The 22,104-nt window shown below is 45.4% G+C and overlaps 1 long non-coding RNA gene across 15 annotated transcripts in view; it reads right to left on the bottom strand.

Moving 5' to 3' along the window:
* LOC104691503 overlaps positions 1–22,104 on the bottom strand; it is a 481,199-nt gene that overhangs the window by 22,294 nt on the left and 436,801 nt on the right. For all 15 annotated transcript variants that reach the window (XR_005603991.1, XR_005603992.1, XR_005603989.1 and 12 more), the window contains one exon: positions 453–643. This is a non-coding gene — a long non-coding RNA (uncharacterized LOC104691503). The remainder of the gene's footprint in view (positions 1–452; positions 644–22,104) is intronic.

Raw genomic sequence — 22,104 nt, 5'->3', positions numbered from 1 at the left:
GCACAGTTTTGCATCGAAGGAACCTCTAAATAGCTGGAAGGGAAAGGGATGACCAGTTCCTGGGAAGCCTCAGCAGTTCAGGGCACTGAGAACCAGCTCAGAACTGTGACAAACTGAGCCCACAAGCAGCACTTGGGAATCCACAGCACATTCCTGTGTTTGGAGAGGTGAAGCATTGAGAGGAATCTGTCCTCTCACAGCCAGGAACAGATCCTGCCCTGGCGTACAGCAGGGCCTGGAGATACGTGCTGGTACTGCCTGTCGTGTGTGTGGCTAAAAACGTCCTGTGCTGCCCCACAGCCCCTCTGTGAAGTGTGCTCCCAGCCACAGAGAGCTGGCCATTTGTAATGGCAGCAGTAAAAATAAAAGTAATAATGATGCAAAAAAGCCACCCTGGAAAGCAAAACCCAGGGCATTCCCTGTTATAACAAATTATGCTGGATGTTCCTTACCTGAAATTCCGTGCGCAATTAGCAAACAGAATTCTCCACAAGTGCCTCTATGCCCCACTCTCCTTGTGGTGGTTTTGGCAGCCACATTCCCAGCCTGCAGTTTGCCATCCAGCAGCTTCCAAACCACAGCTTTTTCTTCTTTTTTTTTTCCTGATGAAGTTCATGGCAGACAGTGTTTTACCACCTGCACGCTGGGGGAGAAAGAAAGCAAGGGGGAGAGGATCAATATATACAGTGTGTTTATATTCAGCAAGAGCATGTTGCAGAGTGGGGAGCTGTGATGTGTGTGCTTGCATTGTCTAGGAAAGGATCCTTAGTGGCACTGCAGTTGGAAAAATTAATGGAAGATCAGGGGACTGTCTTCAGTGACAAACTTTCACCTGCTAAGTTACAATTCTGTCATAGGAAATGATATCTTGGACTGCAACTAATTTGTGAATCCCAGGAAAGGCAGATCACTGATTCTTCATCAGGACTGCAGGATCTGATCTATAAAAATTTGGGCCTCAGCAGGAGGTTGTGGGAAAGTGTGATTTGCATTTCAATTTTTAGTCCACTACAACCTTTAAATCTTCCTGCAGCACTATCACAATACAAGTTTTTGGTCTCAGTGTGCTCAAAACACATATCAAAAAAATAAAAAATCCTGTTACAATGGCAGTCATTTGCTAATGGGACAGAAAGTGGCATTTATGTTTGAATTGTTTCACAGACCACCATTACATCAGAGTCTTTCATCATTTTATGGGGGATCAAGTCCCCCGACACCCTCCTCGAGGACCCCATGTGGTGCTTGTCACTATCATTCCACTTGCACAAACACCCCGGCCCTTTCAATTTTTATCTGCCCAGAGCCCAGAATATGTTACATGATTTAGGTTTTGTTCTGTATGAAGAATTCACAACAAATAAAAGCCATTTTCCTGGAAAAACAAGCCTGTGAGTGACGGTTAAGGGAATTTCAGGCAGGCCCCCTTTGCAGGAGGGGCAGCAGCTCTGCCATCCCTCCCGCTGACTGATGGCACCGCTCCAGCTCATCCTCCATGGAGCAGCCACCAGCACTGGCACCAATGGCAGGATGCTCACTTACTTCCCTAAAAATCTGTCTGGGTCAGGCTCCAACCCCGTGCACACGCTGGAGATGAATTATTCATGGCACAGGAGGGCTTCCCTGTGCTGCTGCTCAGTCAGGGAGGGGGCTTTGCAGAGAGAGGGGGAACATCCACTCCAGAGTCCTTCAGCCAAGGAGATGCTCTGTGAAACGCTCACAGCGTCAGAGATGGGTCTCCATGCCCACCCTGGGGGCTTGGGAAGGCAACTGAGCTGAGCTCTGGGCCAGTGCTCAGAGCTGTGGAACAGGGTTATCAATGTCCTGGCACAGCTCAGCTGCCTCTCCTTGCTCCACACAGAGCCAGGTTTTGTCCTGAAGAGCTGCACATGGCCACAAATTCAAATTTCCATTTATTTTGGCAACTGGACACCTGCTTTCTTTTGTGTAAAATACTACTGCCACTTCCTCAGGTGTGGCAAGACTCAGCAACCCCTTCTGGGGACACATTGTCCAGGAAATCAGATTTCCAGGCTCCAAAGCTCAAAGCCCAAGGCAAGGGTGCAGGAGTGCGTGCACCACATCAACATCCCACGTGTGTTTCCAAGTTTCCTTCTGCTTTTGCTGTTCCTGGGGTTGGTAGGAGCTTTCCAGTGACTTGAGCAGGACAGAGGCTGAATGAAGGACACTTTTTGTACCTGTTTCTTAAAGGCACTTCCAATCCCTCTCCCATCAATGTTGCCATGTGATTTGTTTCCTTGCCCAGTGCTCCAGGCTGGCATTTGCAAGATTGCAGCCCTTGGACTGAACTTCCACCCCAGCTGCTCCTCTCAACAAATGGAAACCAAATATCCACAGTGAAGGTTACAGCTCTTCTTGAAACCCAGGGTGAGGGGTGCTGCTCCATAGGGAAAAGGCACTCCTGTATGTGAGCTCCTCTATCCAGAGACATTTATAAGGTGATTCTACAGGATGATGAGACACTGACCCTCTGAGCTTTCTGACCTGGGACATCTCCAACAGCCACTTTTCAGAAAACCTGCTTTTGCTCCACTGAGTGTCTGAGAGCCCAGCTGGAATATTTAGGACTGAAAAAGCAGTCTGGTCCTGAACTTCCTGCTAAAAATAAATAAATAACAACCTTCACACAAAAGCAGGATAAATAATTTTCCTTTTCTTTCAGGACACGTGTTGAGAGCACAGAAAGCAGTCAGAAGTACAGCTTTTACCAACTGCTCTGCTGCTTAACATCTCTGGCATTCAAAACATACAACTTCTGTGTTTGTACTACATTTCCCTAACAGCTTACATCGAGGCCAAACACACAGCGTTCTGCAGAGGTCTTCTAAAATAAGCTTAGTTAAAAGAGCAAGGTCAATGCCCAACACATGTCAGATTCTGTGAGCAGAAATCAAGGAGTTCGGGGCAAATGGGATATGTCAGGGCTCGGTGGATTCCCATGCCAGGCTCTTTTACCAAGTTCACACTGCTGCTGCCAAAACTAGTAACAATCTCATCATGTGGACTTCAGCTTTGCAAAAGTGTCTAAAAAAACCCCCAATCTCTGCACATGGGCTACTCAGCTCAAGAAAGAAAACTAACACACAGATAAAAGTGTTTATCTGGAGATGCTACTTACTGTCCCTGTAACTGTATTTTTCTTTTAATAGGACATGTGCTGATTCCATGCTTCAGCCCTAGGCTCTATTAAAATCAAATTAAAACCATTAGTAATGTAGTTAATTCCATTTATAATATGACCATCAAGTCAAGAGAAAACATTAAAATAGAAAAATATATATAGATGAGATTTAAGAATTTTTTGAAAAAAAAAAAATAGTTCCATTTGGATCTTTGCAATTTTTTTTAAATAAAAAAGGAAAAGTTTTTCCTGTGTTCAGATAAAGTAACTCTGCCTGGTCTTTTCAACCAGACCTTGCAGAATATTTGTGATTTCAATTAAAACATGCTATTGTCACTTTAGCCTCCCTCTTTGGTATTTTAAATTGATCCTAATGGCTTTACCTTAAGTGTTTTGTGTCCCATAGTGAATCCCTGTCACTTACAGCACCTCCCACTATCGCCCTCCCGAACACTCACTCCCGATAATCGCTCTTTCCCCTGCTCTCAGCGTTCTTGTTCTCCCCCCCGACTCCTCAGCTGGTTCAGGCTGCAAAGTGTTTGCTGTTTAACATCTCTCACATATGGCTTGTTGCTCTGGCACACGACAGCCACGCACTGAAAAGGAGGACAAGAGCTGCATGGAAAAGGCCGAACTGGTGGCTCTGGAGGTGGGGCTGCCTCTCTCAGTGGCTATCCTGAGGGTAAGGAAGGGCAGAGTGGGTTGGGATTGTGACCTCTCCTGCACCATCCTCTGTGTGGGGCCGAACAGGTGCTCACCCAGGCCCGCTCGCCGCTTCCTGCTTCCTAACAGAGCTCTGGGAGATGGAGACCATCCCAAGAAAACCTGTCCAGGAATGCCAGAGTTCCACCAGAGGCTTCCCTGTGAAGAGATGCCACCAGCAGGTGCCCTCCAGGTTCTGTCAGGGAGCTGCCCCTGGCCCTGCTCCTGTCCCCCTCCACACCCTGGTGGGGAACCAGGAGCCTTCTCCTTCTCACAGGAGCATCCTGTCTCCTTTGCCTTTCATGGATCTCATTATTAATTGAAGAATCATTTAGTTTGCATAATTGTCCTCTGCCATACATAATTCCAACCCTTCTCTTTAAATTGGCTTATTAAACGAAATACAGTCTTCTGGTTTTGTGGCTCCAGCTATCAAAGCTTCTTAGATGGACAGTCAGGGTGACGGGAAGAAAAAAACCGAACTAATAATATTAGGGAGCATCCTTTTATGTACATTCATGAGATCTACCAGCAGGTGACTCCATTCTAAAATATCTGTATTTTCATAAAACAAAATGCTTTCTTTCCTACACCCTGAGCATCATCACAATGCCCCCCTCCATAGGATTTAGCACTCTGAAAAAAACAGTGTTAAATAAATAGCACTTTTGCTTAAGCTATGAACTATTTCTTTTTGAATAACACATGAAATTGAATTAGATTCAGGGATTTCCAGAACAGCCTTATCTGTTCCTGTCTAATCAGACCTGATTAATTCAAATCAAACTGCAAACCTCAGTTTTATTTTGCTTTAAAAACTCCAGCTCAACAAATCAGCAGTATGTAGATATCACAGAGGCAGTTAACAGGGAAGCCTACAGACACCGAGCCTCATAGAGTCAAACGGATATGATTAAACATTTGGCATCATTTATTAATATTTTATATATTCAAATATATACAGAGGGGATTGGACCAGTCAGAGAGATGCTCTTCACCAGGGACAATTATGTTTATGCCTAAGAAAAGCAGATCAGCTCAGGTGTCAAAGGGTGTTTCTTCAAAATAGAAAAATTATTAACAAGTAACAGGGTTATGTGGGAGGGTTTGTAACACAGAACTGCACTAAACCATGCAATGATCTACACAGATAATCAAAGTGCTCCTGCCATGCCGAGTGCAGCAGAATACATTCAGTAAGATAAAACAAAATAAAACAATCCCACAAATGCAAGATTGCAAATGCAAAAGAGGCAGCTGTGCAGGAGGTATTCCAGAGATTTAGTGAGCCATTATTGCTGTGCAATGTGCGCTCACAGAGGCTCCCAGACCTGACCAGTTTAATCCACATCAGAGCAGGGACACACAGGGTCAGGAGGCTGACTGTGGATTTGGGCACTGGGCACAGCTGTTTTCCTTAGGTGCAATCCACTTGTCACTGGTGGTGGCACTTTGCATTTGCTGTGTGGCAGCATATGTGCTTGCCACATTGGGGACCCATTATATCCCTTCAGCCTCCAGCCACTTCCCTTCTCGTTAGCTGCATGTCCATATATCCTTCCACACTCCTGCTGCATGGCAGTGCCCGCTCTGTGCCCCCTTTGCCTACTCCCATATTAAAACCATCTATATGTGGGCAGAATTATTATATATATTGCCAAATTTACATATGTAAATATATATACACACACACACGTACAGACGTGCTCTGTAAGGAATCGTGTCTATCCCATCACTTACCTTCTCAGAAGTATTTTTGCTACCAGGGAGAGCACACAGAGACAAGGAAAAGCTGAAGAATATCCAAGGAAATCTTTCAAACATGGTGTGAACCCAAACTAAAGGTGAAGGTGTAAAAAGGGGAGCAGATGGACTCTATGTTCATGTTGCAGGTGCTGCAATGAAACACAGGGTTCTGCCCTAGCACAAATCCATTAGTCCATGCAGTTATTTGGGCTTGCAGGTGGAAGCAGTACCTGCCCAGAGAGGCAATTCCATGTTTCTGAGGCTTTGCACTCACAGTGGCACAGCCAGGACCGACTGCAGGACGCAGCCTGGCTCACTGTGGGGTCACTGCACACAACAGTTAAGAAGAAATTTGGTTGATGCCTCATTTTTGAGGGGCTGAACTGCCTCACTCCTAACTCCAGACACACAGGGTTTCCTACCAGGATGCTGGGACAGAGGAAAACCTCTCCAGTCTGGGCAGATGAGCTTGCCCAGCGAAGTTCCCAGTTAAGCAGTGCCCAAGCCTGGTGGAGGCTCTTTCTCGGGCTCCCTGCAGCCAGGACAGGAACAGTTCCAGATAAAAGAGCTTTGCACTCCTAAAGAGCATTAAAAATGCCACAGCCTCTGATTCACATTTTCATAGTTATAACACTGTCCTCGATGACTGGGATTCAGGTAAGGCAAGATCATTCCCCCTCAAAGCAAGAGCATCCCATGGTTTGGGAGCTTCTCACCTGGATGCACAGAGATGAGCCAGTCTGGTAGAGAGGCCCCTGGGAAATGCAAATCCACATTCAGCTTTTTATTTCCACATCTATGAGCAAGCTTAAAATCAAAATTTCCACTCATAATAAGTCTCCAAACTCTAATTAAACTGGTTCTTAAAAAAACCCCAAAAAACAAAACACAAAACCCAAACAACAGAAAAGGAAAAACTGTTTGGCTTTGATGTGCTTCTTTTTCATTAAATACATCTTTTAGTGGTTTCTAAAAGTCTCCTCCCAAGGAAGCAATCACAAAAACCCATTAGGGTTATTTTTATACCATGGTGAGAACACTGAATTACCTTCCTGATGTAGCTCCTGTGTGGGTAAGTGACACAGCCAAGCCTGGATCTGCATGTCCCAAACACCTGCTGGGTTTAGCTGCTCCTCAAAGGCAGTAGTTGGGAAAATGCTGTTCCAGCCATGGCTGGGGTGGGTTTCATACCAGGAACACCGTTCCTCTCAGCAGCTCAATCCCTCGCCAGAAGACTGCCTTGCTCAGCAACAGGTCAGGCCAGCAAAATCCCTCACTTCCAGGCTCCCTGAGTACCAGTGATGGAGGACAAACCACCCCTGGCTTTCTCGGCAGCCCCATTACATTAATGAATGGCACTGCATAAAAAATTGCTGCTGACAACTAAATCCTTTCGTAAGTCAGGATGCTTTTAGACACGTCCCTCCAGTCTCCCACCCTCTGTTACACACAAACAGGAGAAAGACTTAGGAAGACCCAAAAATCAGGGTAAATTTGGTCTTTTATGTGAGGCAATTCTTCGTGAATCAGCACAGGAGAACAGTCTGTTCACTTTTGGATGCACTTTTGAGGCAGTTGACTGGACAGCGAGAAAGAGAGAACATCTGCAGATGAACCAGAGACAGGTTTTCCACTGGTACCTGTTGCTGCAGGAAAATTCACAGCTGGGTCAGGAGAGGTGAAAGGATAGAAAACGCCTGTCCAGTTAACATAAATAATTACACTATGCACATACATTTCATGCCATCCCGCTGCCCTCAGCACCACCAGGAATGTTAAGGAGGTGGGAGGCCCCTCTGAGCAGGGCGGTGTCCACAGCTCATGGAAACGCTCCCAAGAACAGCCTGGGAGGAAGATTTTGACTTTTTAACTGCGGCCATCCCCGGCAGAGTGGCTGATCCTCAGCACTGAAGTGGGGACAGAGCAGCCGGGGGTTGCGCGGGTCCCACTCAGGGGGAATGAGCTGAGGATGCTCAGCTCTCCTCCCTGTGCTCTGCACGTGTGAAACTTTCTGTGTTCCTCCCTCTCAACAGAAAGGTTCCGCCTTTTGGGTGATTTCTGTTCAGCAGCCCTCAGCCACACCACAGCAACAAAAACTTCGCAAACTCCTTGGTACTAAAGCTACAGCCTGTAACCCGGGTCAAGGTTTTATTGGCCATCGAGATCAGAAGGGGAGAAGCACTTGGGAGGACATGAACGGCCAACTCAGCTGCTCGGAGAAAGGAGCTGATTCACGCTGCCAACACTGGCTCTTACACAGATAATAAACTAGACTGGCCTTTCTCCTGACATCACACTTCAATCAAAAACTTTCTCGCAAAATGTCACTTTCAAAGTTGCGGCTTTAAAAAAAAAAAAAAAAGAAAAAAAAGAAAAAGTCTTTATAAAAAATTCATGGCCACAATGATCTGATAATGCAGCTTTCTGATACCAGCAGATGTTTTGTCTAACATGTTCCCTGAAGCTGTACTCTGTGCCTTCATATCTTTCATTTCCAGTTGCTATCTGCTGACTGTGGGATGTCATGTACGTACCCTATAGCGATGCGCAGCCATCGCAGCTCACACCGCCGCGCGTAATGAGCTGCACAAGATGCTTGTCGCAATAACTCCGCACTTCCCCGACCATATGGAACACAACACTCCAAAGCCCACAGACACTTTTTTTTATTACAGTTCAGATCCTTAAAACATAATCTGTGTGATGTCTAGTGAATGTACGTGAAGAGCTGCTGAAAACAAAGTTAACACTTGTTCACATCATCTGTTACAAATGTCCAATTTGGGACAATAAATTTCCTCGGAACCTGTTCTTTTGCTGACTCGTTGCTTTATCTTTTTTCTCTTTCTCTCACGTCGTTTTTTTTATGAACTATGCATATGTATTAAATGGGATTTGTTGTCCCTAGATACCAATTTGCATAAAGTGCAAGCCATCATTGGTTGGAGAGAAGCAAATTACTTCTCCAGCAAGATCACACTTCTTTTTTTTTTTTCTTTTTCTTTTTTTTTTTTTTAATTTTAACAAACCACAGGCAGAGGCTGTTAACAGCACTTAGCCAGATATGCAAAGTATCACTTTTCTCAAAAGCAGCTTGATCAATGAGCCAAAAAAAAAAAAAAGGAAGGAAGGAAGGGAAGGTATTATTCAGTTAAGTACAATGCAGAGATGTCCCAAGACTGACGCTGTTCACCTGTAACTCGAGCTGCCTGATTCCCAGTAAAACAACAACCCCAGCATGGCTTAGCACTCGGGACACAATGCAGAACAGCCCAACTGAGCAGAGCCTCTCAGGATCACCATTCCACCTTCCCAGTGTCCCTCCCAATGTGCTCCTAGAAGTCCCAAGTGTGGTGGTTCTTTCACATTTGCAGGAGCCCTTCCTGCTCATCCATATCCTGCACATTTACTCACGTTGGACAATCCTGCAGGGCTGTGCAAACACAGCCTGTCCAATGCCCTCCCGATTCCACTGGCTCCCTGGCACAGGGACGCTCCACAGGATGGCAGCTGCCATCCTAGCAGGCCTTGGACAAGGGCAAGCTCCTTGCTTTCCTTATGCTCTTCATTGCACACACCTGGGACACGCTGGCAAGAGCCTGGGCTTGGAGACCGTGACAGATTCCCAGGTTCCGAGCAGCCCTGCAGGAGCCCTCTGCTCCTGGCAAGGAGGAGAGACAGAGGAAGGGATTTCACAAATTCTTCAGGAATCAGATTACCTAAAGCAAAGCTGTGGTGCACAGGACGATGTAGAAGAGCACGAGCCCACCACTAAAAGGATTTGCAAGCCAGGAGCCAGGCTCAGATACAACATGTGAGAGAATAAAATCACCAAAGGGAACAAATCAGCAAAGGATGCTGAGCTGTAAAGTTTCCAGCTAGGTCTGAACTTCCCAAGAATTTAGTGCTGGGAAATTGCTGGGGGTGCTGTGGAGAACGGGTCCTCTCCAAACATAATCATTTCTTCTACTGAGCTCTCTAAAAATGACCGCAGGGTCTGTCTCTCCCTAAACATTCACTCAGAATTCAATCCCAAATCCATCAATGTGATATGTTTGGATTATGCTACTTCTGCATTTAATGGACAGATGATACTCTCTTAAGAATGGTTCCTGGGATCACAGAGAACATTGGTAACTGATTGCAGACACAGGACAGTTAATCTGGACACTGGTGGCGACTTGAGGTGTCTCTGAGGGAGCTGTGGGTGCCAAAAGAACAAATGAGGACGCAGGGTGTGCAAATTCTCAAGAGGGAATCTGTATTCCCTCGCTACTTTAGCATCTATCCAAAGACACACAAATACCCACAGATTTTATGCTGTGTGATGATTTGAGGGTGGAAAAAAATAGTTTCTGTCTGCAAAAAATATTGGCAACTTCCTGCAGCTCTTGCAAAAAGGCTAAAATGCCACAATTTCACACATTTCTGCTATTAATGTGTGCTGCTTTGTTTCCATGTTTATATTTGTCACATTAAAAAGGAATAAAATAGAGTTTAAAAGAAGATCCTGACTCCCAAATGAGCACAAAAGCACAAAGAAATCATGCAAAGATTATTGAGAAAAACTCACAAGAGGGAATTAAGTGGAGGCTTGGAAAATGGGGCTTTTTTTCACAACCAAGGGCACTGTCACTGTTGACCAATGGAATCGCTGTGGGACCAAGAGAAATCCTGCTTGGGACACTCCCTCAGATGGAGAGAAGTGCACAGACCTTGTCTCTCTAAACCTGCTGCAGGAAAGGCAAGAAGGATCCACAGATTTCCCAGGCTTCTCTCGCTGGAAAGCCCTGGAACACTCACCTGGAAGCACAAAGGCTGCTGTGGGTGCCTCAGTGCAGGAGCATCCACAGCCCAGGCCAGCCCATCTCTCTGGATTCAGACATAGCCAAAGGAATCCATTGCTAAGCTGAGCTGAGCCCTGCCTAGAGACCCAGAGCTTGATAACATGCAATCATGGGCTCCCACTGCAGCAATTCCACATAAACCCAGGCTTGGAAAGAGGAGTAGCAAAAAAAAAAAGTGTTTTTCTCCTTCCTTATCTGTACCCACTCCATTTTACCTAAGGCTCACTATTAGCTCAGCTGGTGATGTCACTTGCTCCACTGGAACCTGTTATCATGGAAGATTCCTCACAGGATTTTCTGTTTTGCCAGAGCCACTCTTTGTGCAATGCTGTATTTCATTCCATTAGATAAAGGGTTAAGGAATTCACGTTTTACCCATATAGACTAAGTTATACTCCCTGTGGGTTGCTGGCTTCCCATTGGCTGGAACAATGACCTTGGAAACAGACAAAAATGATGCATTGTTGCAATAAATATTATAGCTTGCACCTGTTTCTAATTAAGTCTGCCAAAAAATTTTCAGAGATACTGAAAAGAGAAATGTGTTGGCTTCTAATCGAGTGCTCTTTGCTGTTTGATCTGGATTTTTCAGCCCCCCACATGACCTCGCCTTCTTGGTTCTTGTTTTTCTTTTTCTTTTCAGACTTGTAGAAAGCACGAGATTGAAAGAAGGCTTCTGAAAGAAGAACATCTCTGCCTAAAATCAATTGTGACTAAAAACCTGAAAATGGATGGATTTACACCAGGGCTGAAAGCCATTTATGGCAGGATACCTCAGAAATCTCTAGTATGGATTCTTGGTTGCTTCGGTGTGTTCTGGTCTTCTCCTTTTCCTTCACCTCCTCCTCCTTTTTCCTCTCACCTCTTTTAAACTTCCAAACTCAAAACAATCCCTATTGGCAATTGGGATCAGGATCACTGGGAAGCTGGAAGATTTTGCAACTGGATTTCAAGATGTTGCAGAAATAGCTGAGGAAGGATTTTCCTGCTAACGCTCACCAAGGAAAACGTAAAGGGAGCAGTGGTCACTTGGCCTTCCAGGGTTAGGGACACCTTGGGAGGTCTCTGGCAGTCACTGCATCCAGCTCCATGGACAAATGCAAACATGTGGCAAATGCTGCCAGTTCTCCTTAACAGAAGAAGTAAGGAAATAAGGAATTACTGTCATCTCCCTTTGGCAAACGGGAACTGGAAGCCAGAGCTCAGCCAACACTTCTGGCTGTCAGTGACAGAAGCAGCCCAGTCCCTTTGGTCCCTGTGGGGTCCCTTTCCTCACGCTGGGATAAGCATTTGTGCATCTGTATTTTGGAACTGATTGAGGAACTTATCCATCTGAAAACTAATCCAGGGAGAAAAAAAAAAGCAGCAGAGTTTTTATTTCAGCCGCATCAAGTTCCTAATTTTGGTTTGCAGGCAGCCTGGTGGGGTGGGACTGAGCAGCCAGGAGAGAGGAAGTGCAGTGCAGGAATTTTGGATGGAATTACATGGAATCACAGAAGAAACACGTTGTGACCTCAAGCAGAAAGTGTGGGTCTCCAGAATCCACAGATGCCTCTCTCTGTTGTAAATGCCACCAACCTCCCATCCCAGCAGAGCTTTGCTGGCTGGGCACCCTGCTCTGAGCCATGCAAGGGTTCTTGTGCGTGGGCAATGGATCTCAGAAGTGTCTGTCTGGTGGAATTAGTTGACCCTCTGCCCAGCCAAAAATGAATTATTTGGGGGTGGAGGCTGCAAGGGGATTATTTCAGCAGCCAAACTAATGAAGGTGGGATCAGATGCTTAAAAATAAGCATAGACACAAGGAAGGTGTGGGAACGGACGGGAAGGGAAGAGCTCAGCCTGTGCAGTGGGATGACGCCCTGCATCACTATTATGGCATGAGTTTTTTCCAGGAGGAGAGATGGAACTACAGAGATATTTTGCAGGGTTAGCACGTCTTCCTCTGTCTGATACACTCTCTCTTTTCCACTTTTCCCTCGGTGGCAGGTAATAAAATGCCTGCTGGTACCCCCCATGACTGGAGGTACCCAGAGTGGTTCAGCCCATCGTGAGTGCTGTGCCAATCATTTAACAATTCCCACAGCTGCCTTTGTGAGAAGCCTCTCTCTTAAGCCTCTGGTTTAAGAATTTAGAGTAATCATGTAAAAATGATACCCCTGTGCTCTATGATCCGCTGAATCTCACTAATGCCGGATCCCAGAAGAGGGCTTATTAATGAAAAGATGCAATGCCTCTCTCTCTGCTCATGTTTCACATGAATATCTCTCATGGATTCAGCAGTAAAGCGCACTGCTGATAAAGTGAGTATAATGAACCTCCGTGCTCCATGAGAATGGAATCTCGGACTGATGAAGTGGTTACCTGCTCCACTTCCCAGCACAATGGCAGGCTTCAGAGGCACAGGGAGAAGCACCCGGTGCAGCGCTGCCAGCTCCCAAATCCGGGCTCTGCTCTGCCATCGATGCCTTTGGATGTGTGAAGAGATCGGGAGTTTGGAAGGGAGCAGTTCATAATTAGCTGAGAGAAATGAAATTATGTTTTACTGTAAATCACTGAGTCAACAGACAAAAGGAGAGTTTTAAAGGGACAGCAGCACCTTGAGGCTACTCTGTGTCCTTCCGACATCACACAGGAATCAAAAACCCCGCTGGCTCTCGACACTTCAACAGCTTTCCAGCAAGGACAAGCACCAAGTGTTCTGCAAACAGCAGGATCCTGTTTCCAGCCCCTGACATCTCACTGATTTTCAAGAAGTCACTGAAAATACTTTCAAGTAGTACATCTGTCCTGAAGCTCCTCTGCTAACGGCAGTGGCTTCTGCCATGGAGAATTTCAAATTGTTTTAAATCCTTTTGCTGTAGCTGCTTGAAAACACACAAACAAAGTACCCCCTCCACACACACACTAACAAGAAGAAAGGTGGATTCCATGCCTATCCATGGGAAAAGAAAGTAAGTGACTACCCAGAAAGCACTGTGAGGCAAAGAAAAGGAGCAGGTAAAACACTGTAGGCAGCACGGCAGTCAGGCTCTATATTTCTCTGAGGCCCTCTGTGATTTATGATTTCCATTAAAGGGAACAAAAGCCTTACAAATTATCCCTAATCTTAGCATCAGTAGAATGGTATAGGACAAGCAACAACAGTCTGGAAGGTGTCACTCTGATGCATCCCAAAAAACCCACAGAGACCAGAGTAGAGTCCAACAACCAGACTGTATCTGCTCAGTGCATCTCTGATACCGGGCTCACCTTTGCAAAGCCAGCCCCACGCAGCCAAATCCAAATTTCCCAAACCTTCTGAACATGGAAAACTATCACAGAGATCGCAGCACTGAAGAGTGAACGTAATCCCACCTCAAACCTTAGCTGCCATCCTCTGCATGTTACCAACCCATGGAAAAGGGAGCGTTGTCCCTCACTTTGACGGGATTCTCTGGTTAGAGGGAGCTCAAACACCCTGAAACTCGGCAGAGCTTAAGGCAGGGGCTGCATTTTGCACGAGCGCCTTGGGCACAACTCCCTGTGTTATTCATTCCTAAATGCCCCGTGTGTTGTCTTTAGAAAGGAAGGCAGCCACACCACCTTTCCGTGTGTGCTTTCCTCCCTTGGCTTTTACATTTCTTCCACACGCAGAATGTACTTAACTCGCTGCTTATTGAATGAAGGATTAGTATTATTTTCCTTCCTCCAGTGAACTTTGTTTCACTTCATCCTGCATACATTTGGCTGGGCTGTGTTTTCCTGCCAGCACACCACTGTTCAGCAAACTACCATGCTTAAGGCCAGCCAGCTAACACAGTGATTCCTTTTTACTCCCGAGGAGTGTTTCCGTAATCACGGCTGGGCTGGGGGATGAATGACAGTTTACACCAAGAAGCACAAAACGCACTTCCAGCGTTTCCACTTGCTGAGCTGGGATGGAGCTAAAGCAGCTTCAAACTGCCAAGACATTTGAGATATCCAGGGGAAGACACGTTCGGAAATGGAGCCTGCTCCTTAGCTCCTCTGCTAGCACAGATGCTGACCAAGGACTGGGAAGGGAGCTACTTCCCCATCCTCCCTTTTCTGTGCTGTCACATCTCACATTGAGCTAGACTGGGAGCGTTGGAAAAATTAGTATAAAACTAATAGGTAATAAATTTTCAATGGCTCTGTATTTACAGTCTCTCCTTTTTGTTGTTGTTGTGGTTATGATTGGTTATGTTGCAAGGAGAAAAGAAGGGTCTCTTTCCAACTCTTGGAAAACCAGGTTGGAAGTTCCTGTTTCACTGCAGCAATGCAGACCTCTCTGGTGGAAGTGTTTTCTTTTTCTGGTGGAATTATACCTCAAGTCCTGCTAGGTAGCTCTTCTCTTTGTTCCTGTGAGCCAAGATCATGCTATGCCATGCTTATAATATAACCTCGCACTAAAAAGGAGATTACAAAGGGGGCAAAATGCCCTAGAGGATTCCCCTTTATCAGAACCTTCCCTGTCAGTGTGCCTTCTCATTTCCTGAGCTCTTGTCTGATTATTAGTGTACTGACAGAATAAAAATAACCTCATATTCCTACATGAATCATAAATAAAACCCTTTTATTTCATCAAAGAGGCTGGCAGGTTTATAGTCCTTTGCAATGCATGCACGATGTGAATGACATACCTTTAATTTTGCTGACAAGCTTGTCGGGGTCCTAATGAAAAAGAGTGAAAAGTGGGTGACTTCTCTAAAGGTTTAGCAGTTGCTTTTTGGTGAGGATATATATTTCACCTTGCCACTGTAATCAAGGAGCCAACTGATCTTGGTAATGAACTCTTCAATTACAGTCCACTCCTAACTCTTCAGGAATGCCGAGGCAACAATACCACAGTGATTATTGCCAATATTACAGATTAAAGCAACCTGGGGGGAATAAAGAGGGGGAAAGGGGAAAGAAAACTTGAGCAGGGTCTGTGGTAGAGCTACAGGTACCAAGGCACATCAGCAATGATCACATTCCAGGTTTTGGTCATTCTAGATTTATATCCCTGCTGTACACCAGCCGGTAATAAAATCACCATTCCCACCTGGATTCTGACAGTCCATATTCCTCCCCGTTTGCTCAAGCGGACACTTCGCTTTTAGAAACCAATATCAAGAATGGTAGAGGTTACCTTGGGACAGCCCCATCAAAAAGGAGAGAATAGTGCAGAAAATTCCTTTTGGTGACAAACAAGCTTCCTGATAAAGGTTGCACAAAGAAAGAACTGTCCAGGTACACAGAAAACAATCAGAAAATCTTTCCTGTTTCCAGTCTTTCAGAAAGTGAAAAGGTTAATTGCTCTCAAAGAGGGAGGCAAACAGTTAAAATATGTATTTTTAGCAGTATTGAGAGTTCTTTCCCTGTCTTCAACACATCCTTTCTTATTTCTCCTCTCCTTCTTCTGTCTCCTATTTTGCTTATGTAGAAGTCACAAAGAACACAGGGCCCTAAGTTTGCTTTCCAACCACAAACAAATCATCAAAGCCACAACCATTTTCCCTTTCATAAAAGGATTCCTGATTTTTTTGGAAGTGTCTCAGGTCTTCACTTGATAATTCTGAAAGAAATTAAGGGAATAGGACAGCTTTATTTGATCTCTTGAAGCTTATCCTTCTTTTTTGGTAGCAATTCCTGTCTTTAGCAATACCTCACCAGAGAAAGTTTGGGATTTGGCAAGTTACAGACTGCTGCTCCTTTTTGGTTTTTATTTTTTTGGTTTTGGTGGGGATTTAGAGGTGAGGATGCTGAAAGAGAAAATGACAGGGATGTAACTAAGGTCATCTGAATAGAGAAAGAAACAGGGGTTGTGTGTGCAGGACTGTGCATACACGGGGAGGTGGGGCAGATAAAAGGAAAAAATAATATGGACTCTGGATCCAGACTGCTATCTTGACAGGATTTTACAGGATTCCAGAGCTGCACTTTTAATTTTCATTACTTTCCATCTTCCTTTGATAAGCTCAGGAGCAGTATCTAATTTTATTAGGCGCTTTTCATCAAACGTGGATATCTTCCTTCCTCCAGGGATTCCCTAGCCACAAAAACATCAGCTTCTGTGAAACATTACCTAATCCCAGTTAGAGTTACTTGACCCTAGCAAGCTAAGAAATAAATTTTACTCTTCATGAGAGTCCTACTGTTTACACTCCAGAAAAAAATTCTTAGATCTCAAAGTTTTCAGAGGAAAAACATATTTCATAATGCCAGAAAACTAGCCTTAAAGACCTGGGCCATAGAAGCCTGAAACTGTTTCTTGTTTCAAATTAAATATGCTGACAGACTTCCTCCTGACTGTGGCTGACACCAGGGCCTGAGTTTCTCGGCATAAAATCCAAATGGGTGAGGGCACGAGCCACATCCAGTCCCACATCACTACCTCTGGCCCTCTGCCTTCCCCATGAGGCTGCTCACAGAGGAAACTGGTGAGAATCAAAGCCCTTCTCCCTGCCCAGAGCAGAACAAACTCCTCAGCAGGAGGCTCAGGGTTTGGTGAACCTCTCAGAGCGAGGGTTTGGGTGGTGAGCGACTGCACCAGCGGGAAGATGCTGCTGGTGGCAACCACCACAACCCCAATGCTTCGGAAAACAGTGGACCAGGCGCTCCAGCTGTACTGCTGTCACTTGTTCAGCTGCTTGCAATGTAAGGCCTTGCTACAAAAGGTTAAGAAAAGACTCATATACTCCAAAACTATCAGTTTGTCATCACTATTAATAATACTTTATAGTACTTAACATGTTACTTTTCATCTTCAAAGCACTTTGCAAATATTAATTAATCCTCACAATCTGCCTGTGGGGTAAGCAAGTGCTGCTGCTTCCAGAGCTCAGGCACAGGGTTAGCTGACATTCCCAAGTCCAGAGGGTCAGGATCAGCCTCTGCATGTCCTGCAATTAAAGATGGTGTTACCCCTTCTCTTACATGGGGGTGGTGAACATGTACCACTTTTGTTGCACATGAGATGCTTCCTTAAAGCGCTGGCTTGAACTGACAACTGCAACTTGGACAAGGCTGCAGCTTTCTCCCCTCCCACGTATTTCTGCATTGCTGGAAGAGGTGGGCAATTACTGCCAGCTGATTAAAGGTCTAGGCTCATGGAGGAGTTCTAAAACTACTCCCCAAGCCCTGCTTTGCGGTGGAGAATTGTGTGTGTGTACACAAGAGTGATCAGAGTGTCACAGCTTAAAGAAGCAGCAGATTTCTTTAAGGATTTACCAGCCCACCATCACTAAGACATAACAAAAGGAAGAGTTTCACTGAAAGCAGCATGTTTTTGCGAGGACTGATTAGCCTAATGTTTGGGCTTTCTTCACTTGTGGGTTTGGGTTTGTTGGTTTCATTTTTAAACAACTTCCAACACTTTCAGTGCTAACAACGGAAGGAAGGTTTAGAGGGAAGGACAGGCCCATGATGTGGTTTTATTTGTCCATGCTTCTTTGAGTTGGTAAATCACACTGCATTGCTTTATTGAGTGTCCCTTTAGGAGTATATTGGAAAAAATTCTATCTGCCACAATTAATAGAGTGCCTAGTGCATCACACGGCACAGCCCCGGCATCGGAACTCGGCATTCTCCGGGAGCCCTTTGGTCCCACACTGGATGCCAGAAAGGATAGTGGCTGTGACATGTGATACAACTGCTGATAAATGATGGTGATAATGCAGAACAAAAAGGCTAATGAGTTCTCCCCAACACCACGCTACTTTCATGAAATGAATGTGATGATGGCCCTATTTTCTATTTTTTTCCTTTTTTTTTGGCTAGTCAGGTTACTTATCCCTGTACCTGCATCTTGGTTTTATCTTGTCTGCACAATGCCATGGAGAGAGAGCCAAAATTAATGTCAGCATCTGCCTTCACTTTTAAACTATAAAAGAGCCTTTGAAGGTAGAGTAAACCAAAGAGGCCAGTAACTAATTATAACCCATTGTACTGGACTTTGGGAATAATGAATAGAAGCTATTCCCCGTGCGCTTAGCAGAGACAGTGGTGCCTTTGTGGTGAGGGAGATCCCTTCACTGGACCAGAGAGAGGAGAAATGGGATTGTTAATGTATGTAAGAGGCAGGAGGATTTCTATGGTGCTATTTCACTGCAGAGGCAGAAGGGAGCAGAGCCAATCATGGGAAGCGTAAAGGTGTGAAGGCACAAAGATGGAGAGTTGATTAAAAGCACCGTGGGGAGCACGGGCGAACAAATCAATGGTAATGATGGAATTATGCCCGAGCGGAACCCAACAGTCTGCGGTGTCCTGGTGACTCGGAGCTGGGGATTAAACGCTGCAGGAGCAGAGCCGGCCCTTGTCCAGCCTGTCAGCACTCAGGGATGGGGTGATCGATGGGATGGGTTCTGCTGCACGTGGGGTAAGAGCTCTGTCGGGGAAAGCCCAAGGCCAGCACAGGCACCTCTGCACCCTGTGAGGTGTGGGGGTGGAATCCTGCCCAGGGTGCAGGAGCAGTGGGGTTGGGATGCCCACATGGCTGTCACGCCTGGAGCGGGACAGGGCTCAGCTGGGGGAGCAGAAGCACGAGGTAAGAAAAGGTAAAAGATGAGGAAAGGGGCCCTGAGGGTGCTCGGTGACATCAGGGAGGCAGGGGAGGAAAGCCCCAGAGGATCCTGGTGGTGCAGGGACACGAGCGGCACTGGGGACACGAGCAGCACTGGGGGCCGAGTGGGGCAGCTGGGCAGGGGCTTGGAGGTGCTGGCAGGAGCTCAGGGAGCACAGATCAGAGCTGGCTGCAAAGGCACTGAAAGAAAGGCCTGGAGCAGCCTGCAGGGAGGGAAGAGAGGACTGGAGCAGCTGCCAAGATCAATGCAGGCCTGCCTGTAGCTGGGGCAGCAAAGGCTGAGGGCTGTCTGCCCTCCCTGAGTTCGCCCTGCTGGCACTGACACCTCTACGAGCAGAATTATACAAACACAGCCTGGGTTCCCTTCTCCTCTACTCTTTTAGGGATTCCTCTGCTGCTTTGAGGCACACATCTTTCTGCACATAAATATCCCAGAAGTCCCTATCCCTACAGCAGAGTCACTAATCCCACCTGACTTTGTGGTTGGTGACCTCAGGAGAGAGGATCTGGGGACCATCTGCCTGCCCCAAGTTGGTCACACAGTGTTGCCAGAGGGGAATTCAGATGGGTGAAGGACGAGCCTAGGAATAGAGCCTGTCAGGACAGAAGTCTGTCCACAAGGGACTATGCCAGAACATGAAGCAACCCAGAAATTTTCTCTGATGGCATCAGCCACACCAGCCCAGAGCCAGCTGCAAGGGCAGCGCTGCCCATGTGAGGAATGCAAGAGGACAGTTTGACCTCAGGTGTTGCATGACAGGAGATCCTCCCACACCACACAGCTAGAGCCAGACCTTTAGCAAACATAAGGGCCACCATGCCCGCCCTTTTGGCACGACCTCACGGTGAAATAAGTGAAAGCTAAACATTTTCGAAGTCAAATATTTGCCCAGTGGTGAAACAGGCCACTGCAGCCAGAGAGAAGCTGTTCCTAGGTGGCCTCAGCCTGTGCAGATCCTAAAGGACTGCGCTGGTGGTCTCAGTTAAGAGACCTTCAGATTGCTGGAGTCTACTTGTGCTCAGGCCAGCTGGGGAGGAGAGAGCCAATTTTAGTCATCCAGAGTCTCCAGAAATAAAATTCTCGAAAGGAAAAGACAAAGGCTCATAAGTAGAAAACGCACAGATTCTTTCCAAATGGTCTTAATGAAGATTATTGAAATATGGAGAGTTAAAATATCCCATATGTTAGCTCCCTTATGGATCTCTTATACAGACTCAAGCCTGAGCACAAACTAATAAACCCCTTATCAAGAGAGGAGCTCAATAGCAAAAAGCAACAATCTGGTGTTTGGCTGCTTCTTTGCTTTTTCCTAATAATAATGTGTGAAAAGCCTAAAAGGAAAGTATAAGGCCCAGAACTGGGCTTGGGCACGTGCCCCTGAACAGGCCCACTCTCCAGAATGTTTCCTTCACTCTTGAAAGCAGCAAGCACCAGAAAGTGGAGAGGGAGACCTGGACACGGCACAAATATTAAATGTAAATACAGCACATTCCAGCACAGCCCCGGAACTGAAACAAGCCCTAGGGCAAAGCTCTCCCTGTTGGTGACAATGCAAAGGACTTCAGCATAATGGTATTTACTCAGTTAAATGAGAGCTGTAATGCACTTCAGCCTTAGAAACAAAACTTGAGCTATTTTCAGACCTGAGGGTTTATTTGCATGTGGCTGTTGACTTCAGCAGGAGTCACCATTGCCACCAAAGGCTCTGCTCTGAGAGCCTCCTCAGCAGGAGAAACGGAATGGAAAATGACGCCCTTTAGCTTCAGCTCAGCAGAACCCAGAGCAAGGAAGCACAGACTTAGTTTAGATACAAACAGAAGTCACTTCGCCATCTTTTACTTCCCTTTCCCTCAGTCAGTTGGGAAGAAATATATTCATCCTCTTGAATATCTCTGGCTGAGAATTAAACATTATTACTGTTAGGTACACTCATAATAAAGGGTGATGCTAACATAGTCAGTAGCAAGTCTTGTCTAGTACAGAGAAATTTTTTGCACGTGAGGGTGCTGGGAAGCTTTAATGAGCACCTTTTCTTTTGCCTATGTACCAGTCAGAGTCACCTACTTGCTTAAAATGGATTTTGATATTTATTTTTTAAAATGTATCTTCTCAAGCTTTTCAACCCAGAGTATGCAGTTTTAGTGAAGCTCTCATGGTTGTGTTCATGCTAAACCCAACTCAGAAAACTGACCTCTCTCAGGATGAAATTTTCTTTAAAAATATGATGTGGCAATTCCATTTCTAATAAAGACTACAGAGCTGTCTTCATCTTTGGCCATGTATGGAAAGCATTTGGAAAAAAAAACCACTTTGTTTTTGTAGATCCAGCAACTCGAGAAGACAGCAATGAGTGAACAGTGGGCTAATCATTCTGTCTCCACTGACAAGCAGGGAAGGAGTTAATTATCTGCTTCTTTTCACTAATTCTCTCGCAGAGCTCGGTTGTGCATATTAAACGTCTAAGTTACCAGATTTAAAGAAAAACTTGATCTCAATTTGGCTACATATTAGAAGTGCCATTCCCTGTTGTCCTACCTAGCACTGTTAATTGCATACATTTAGCCCTCTATTGGAGAATAATTTAGCTTCAGATTGAAAAGAAACATCCCTGGCCTTGGTTATTTTGGCATACAAGACTCCAGTATGACTCTGTTTTCTAAGCAGACATTAATGATTCTAAAACTAATATTCATTGTTTGAAGAGGCATAGCAGCCTTGGCATTTACTTAACCTTTTGTCTCATGTATGAGACTGAGTCAGCCTAAATCCTTTTCTTAATTAATATCTATTCTTTTTTTTTTTTCTGTTCAACATTATTTATTAAACAATTTGCATGCAACAATTAAGAGTTGAGAGGTTAGAAAAAAAACCCCACTGTAGAAGCAAGCTCACTTGGTACAACAATAACCATGAAACTGGTTCTCCAGCTCAAACAAAGCTCTGAGCAGGGATGAGAGAGGAACAGGGAGTGAGGAAGGTCAGGTTAAAAAAAAAAAAAAAATCGAAAATCAAGTCCCACCATTCACCTCTTAGCCCTAACATTAAGCTATTCCCTACTAAAAAAGGAATAATTCTAGAGGGAAAGAGATAAAATACAACTGTA

This window comes from Corvus cornix, chromosome 3 (assembly GCF_000738735.6).
Source record: "Corvus cornix cornix isolate S_Up_H32 chromosome 3, ASM73873v5, whole genome shotgun sequence".
Classification (NCBI taxonomy): domain Eukaryota; kingdom Metazoa; phylum Chordata; class Aves; order Passeriformes; family Corvidae; genus Corvus; species Corvus cornix.
This window is presented reverse-complemented; position numbering and strand designations above follow the sequence as displayed.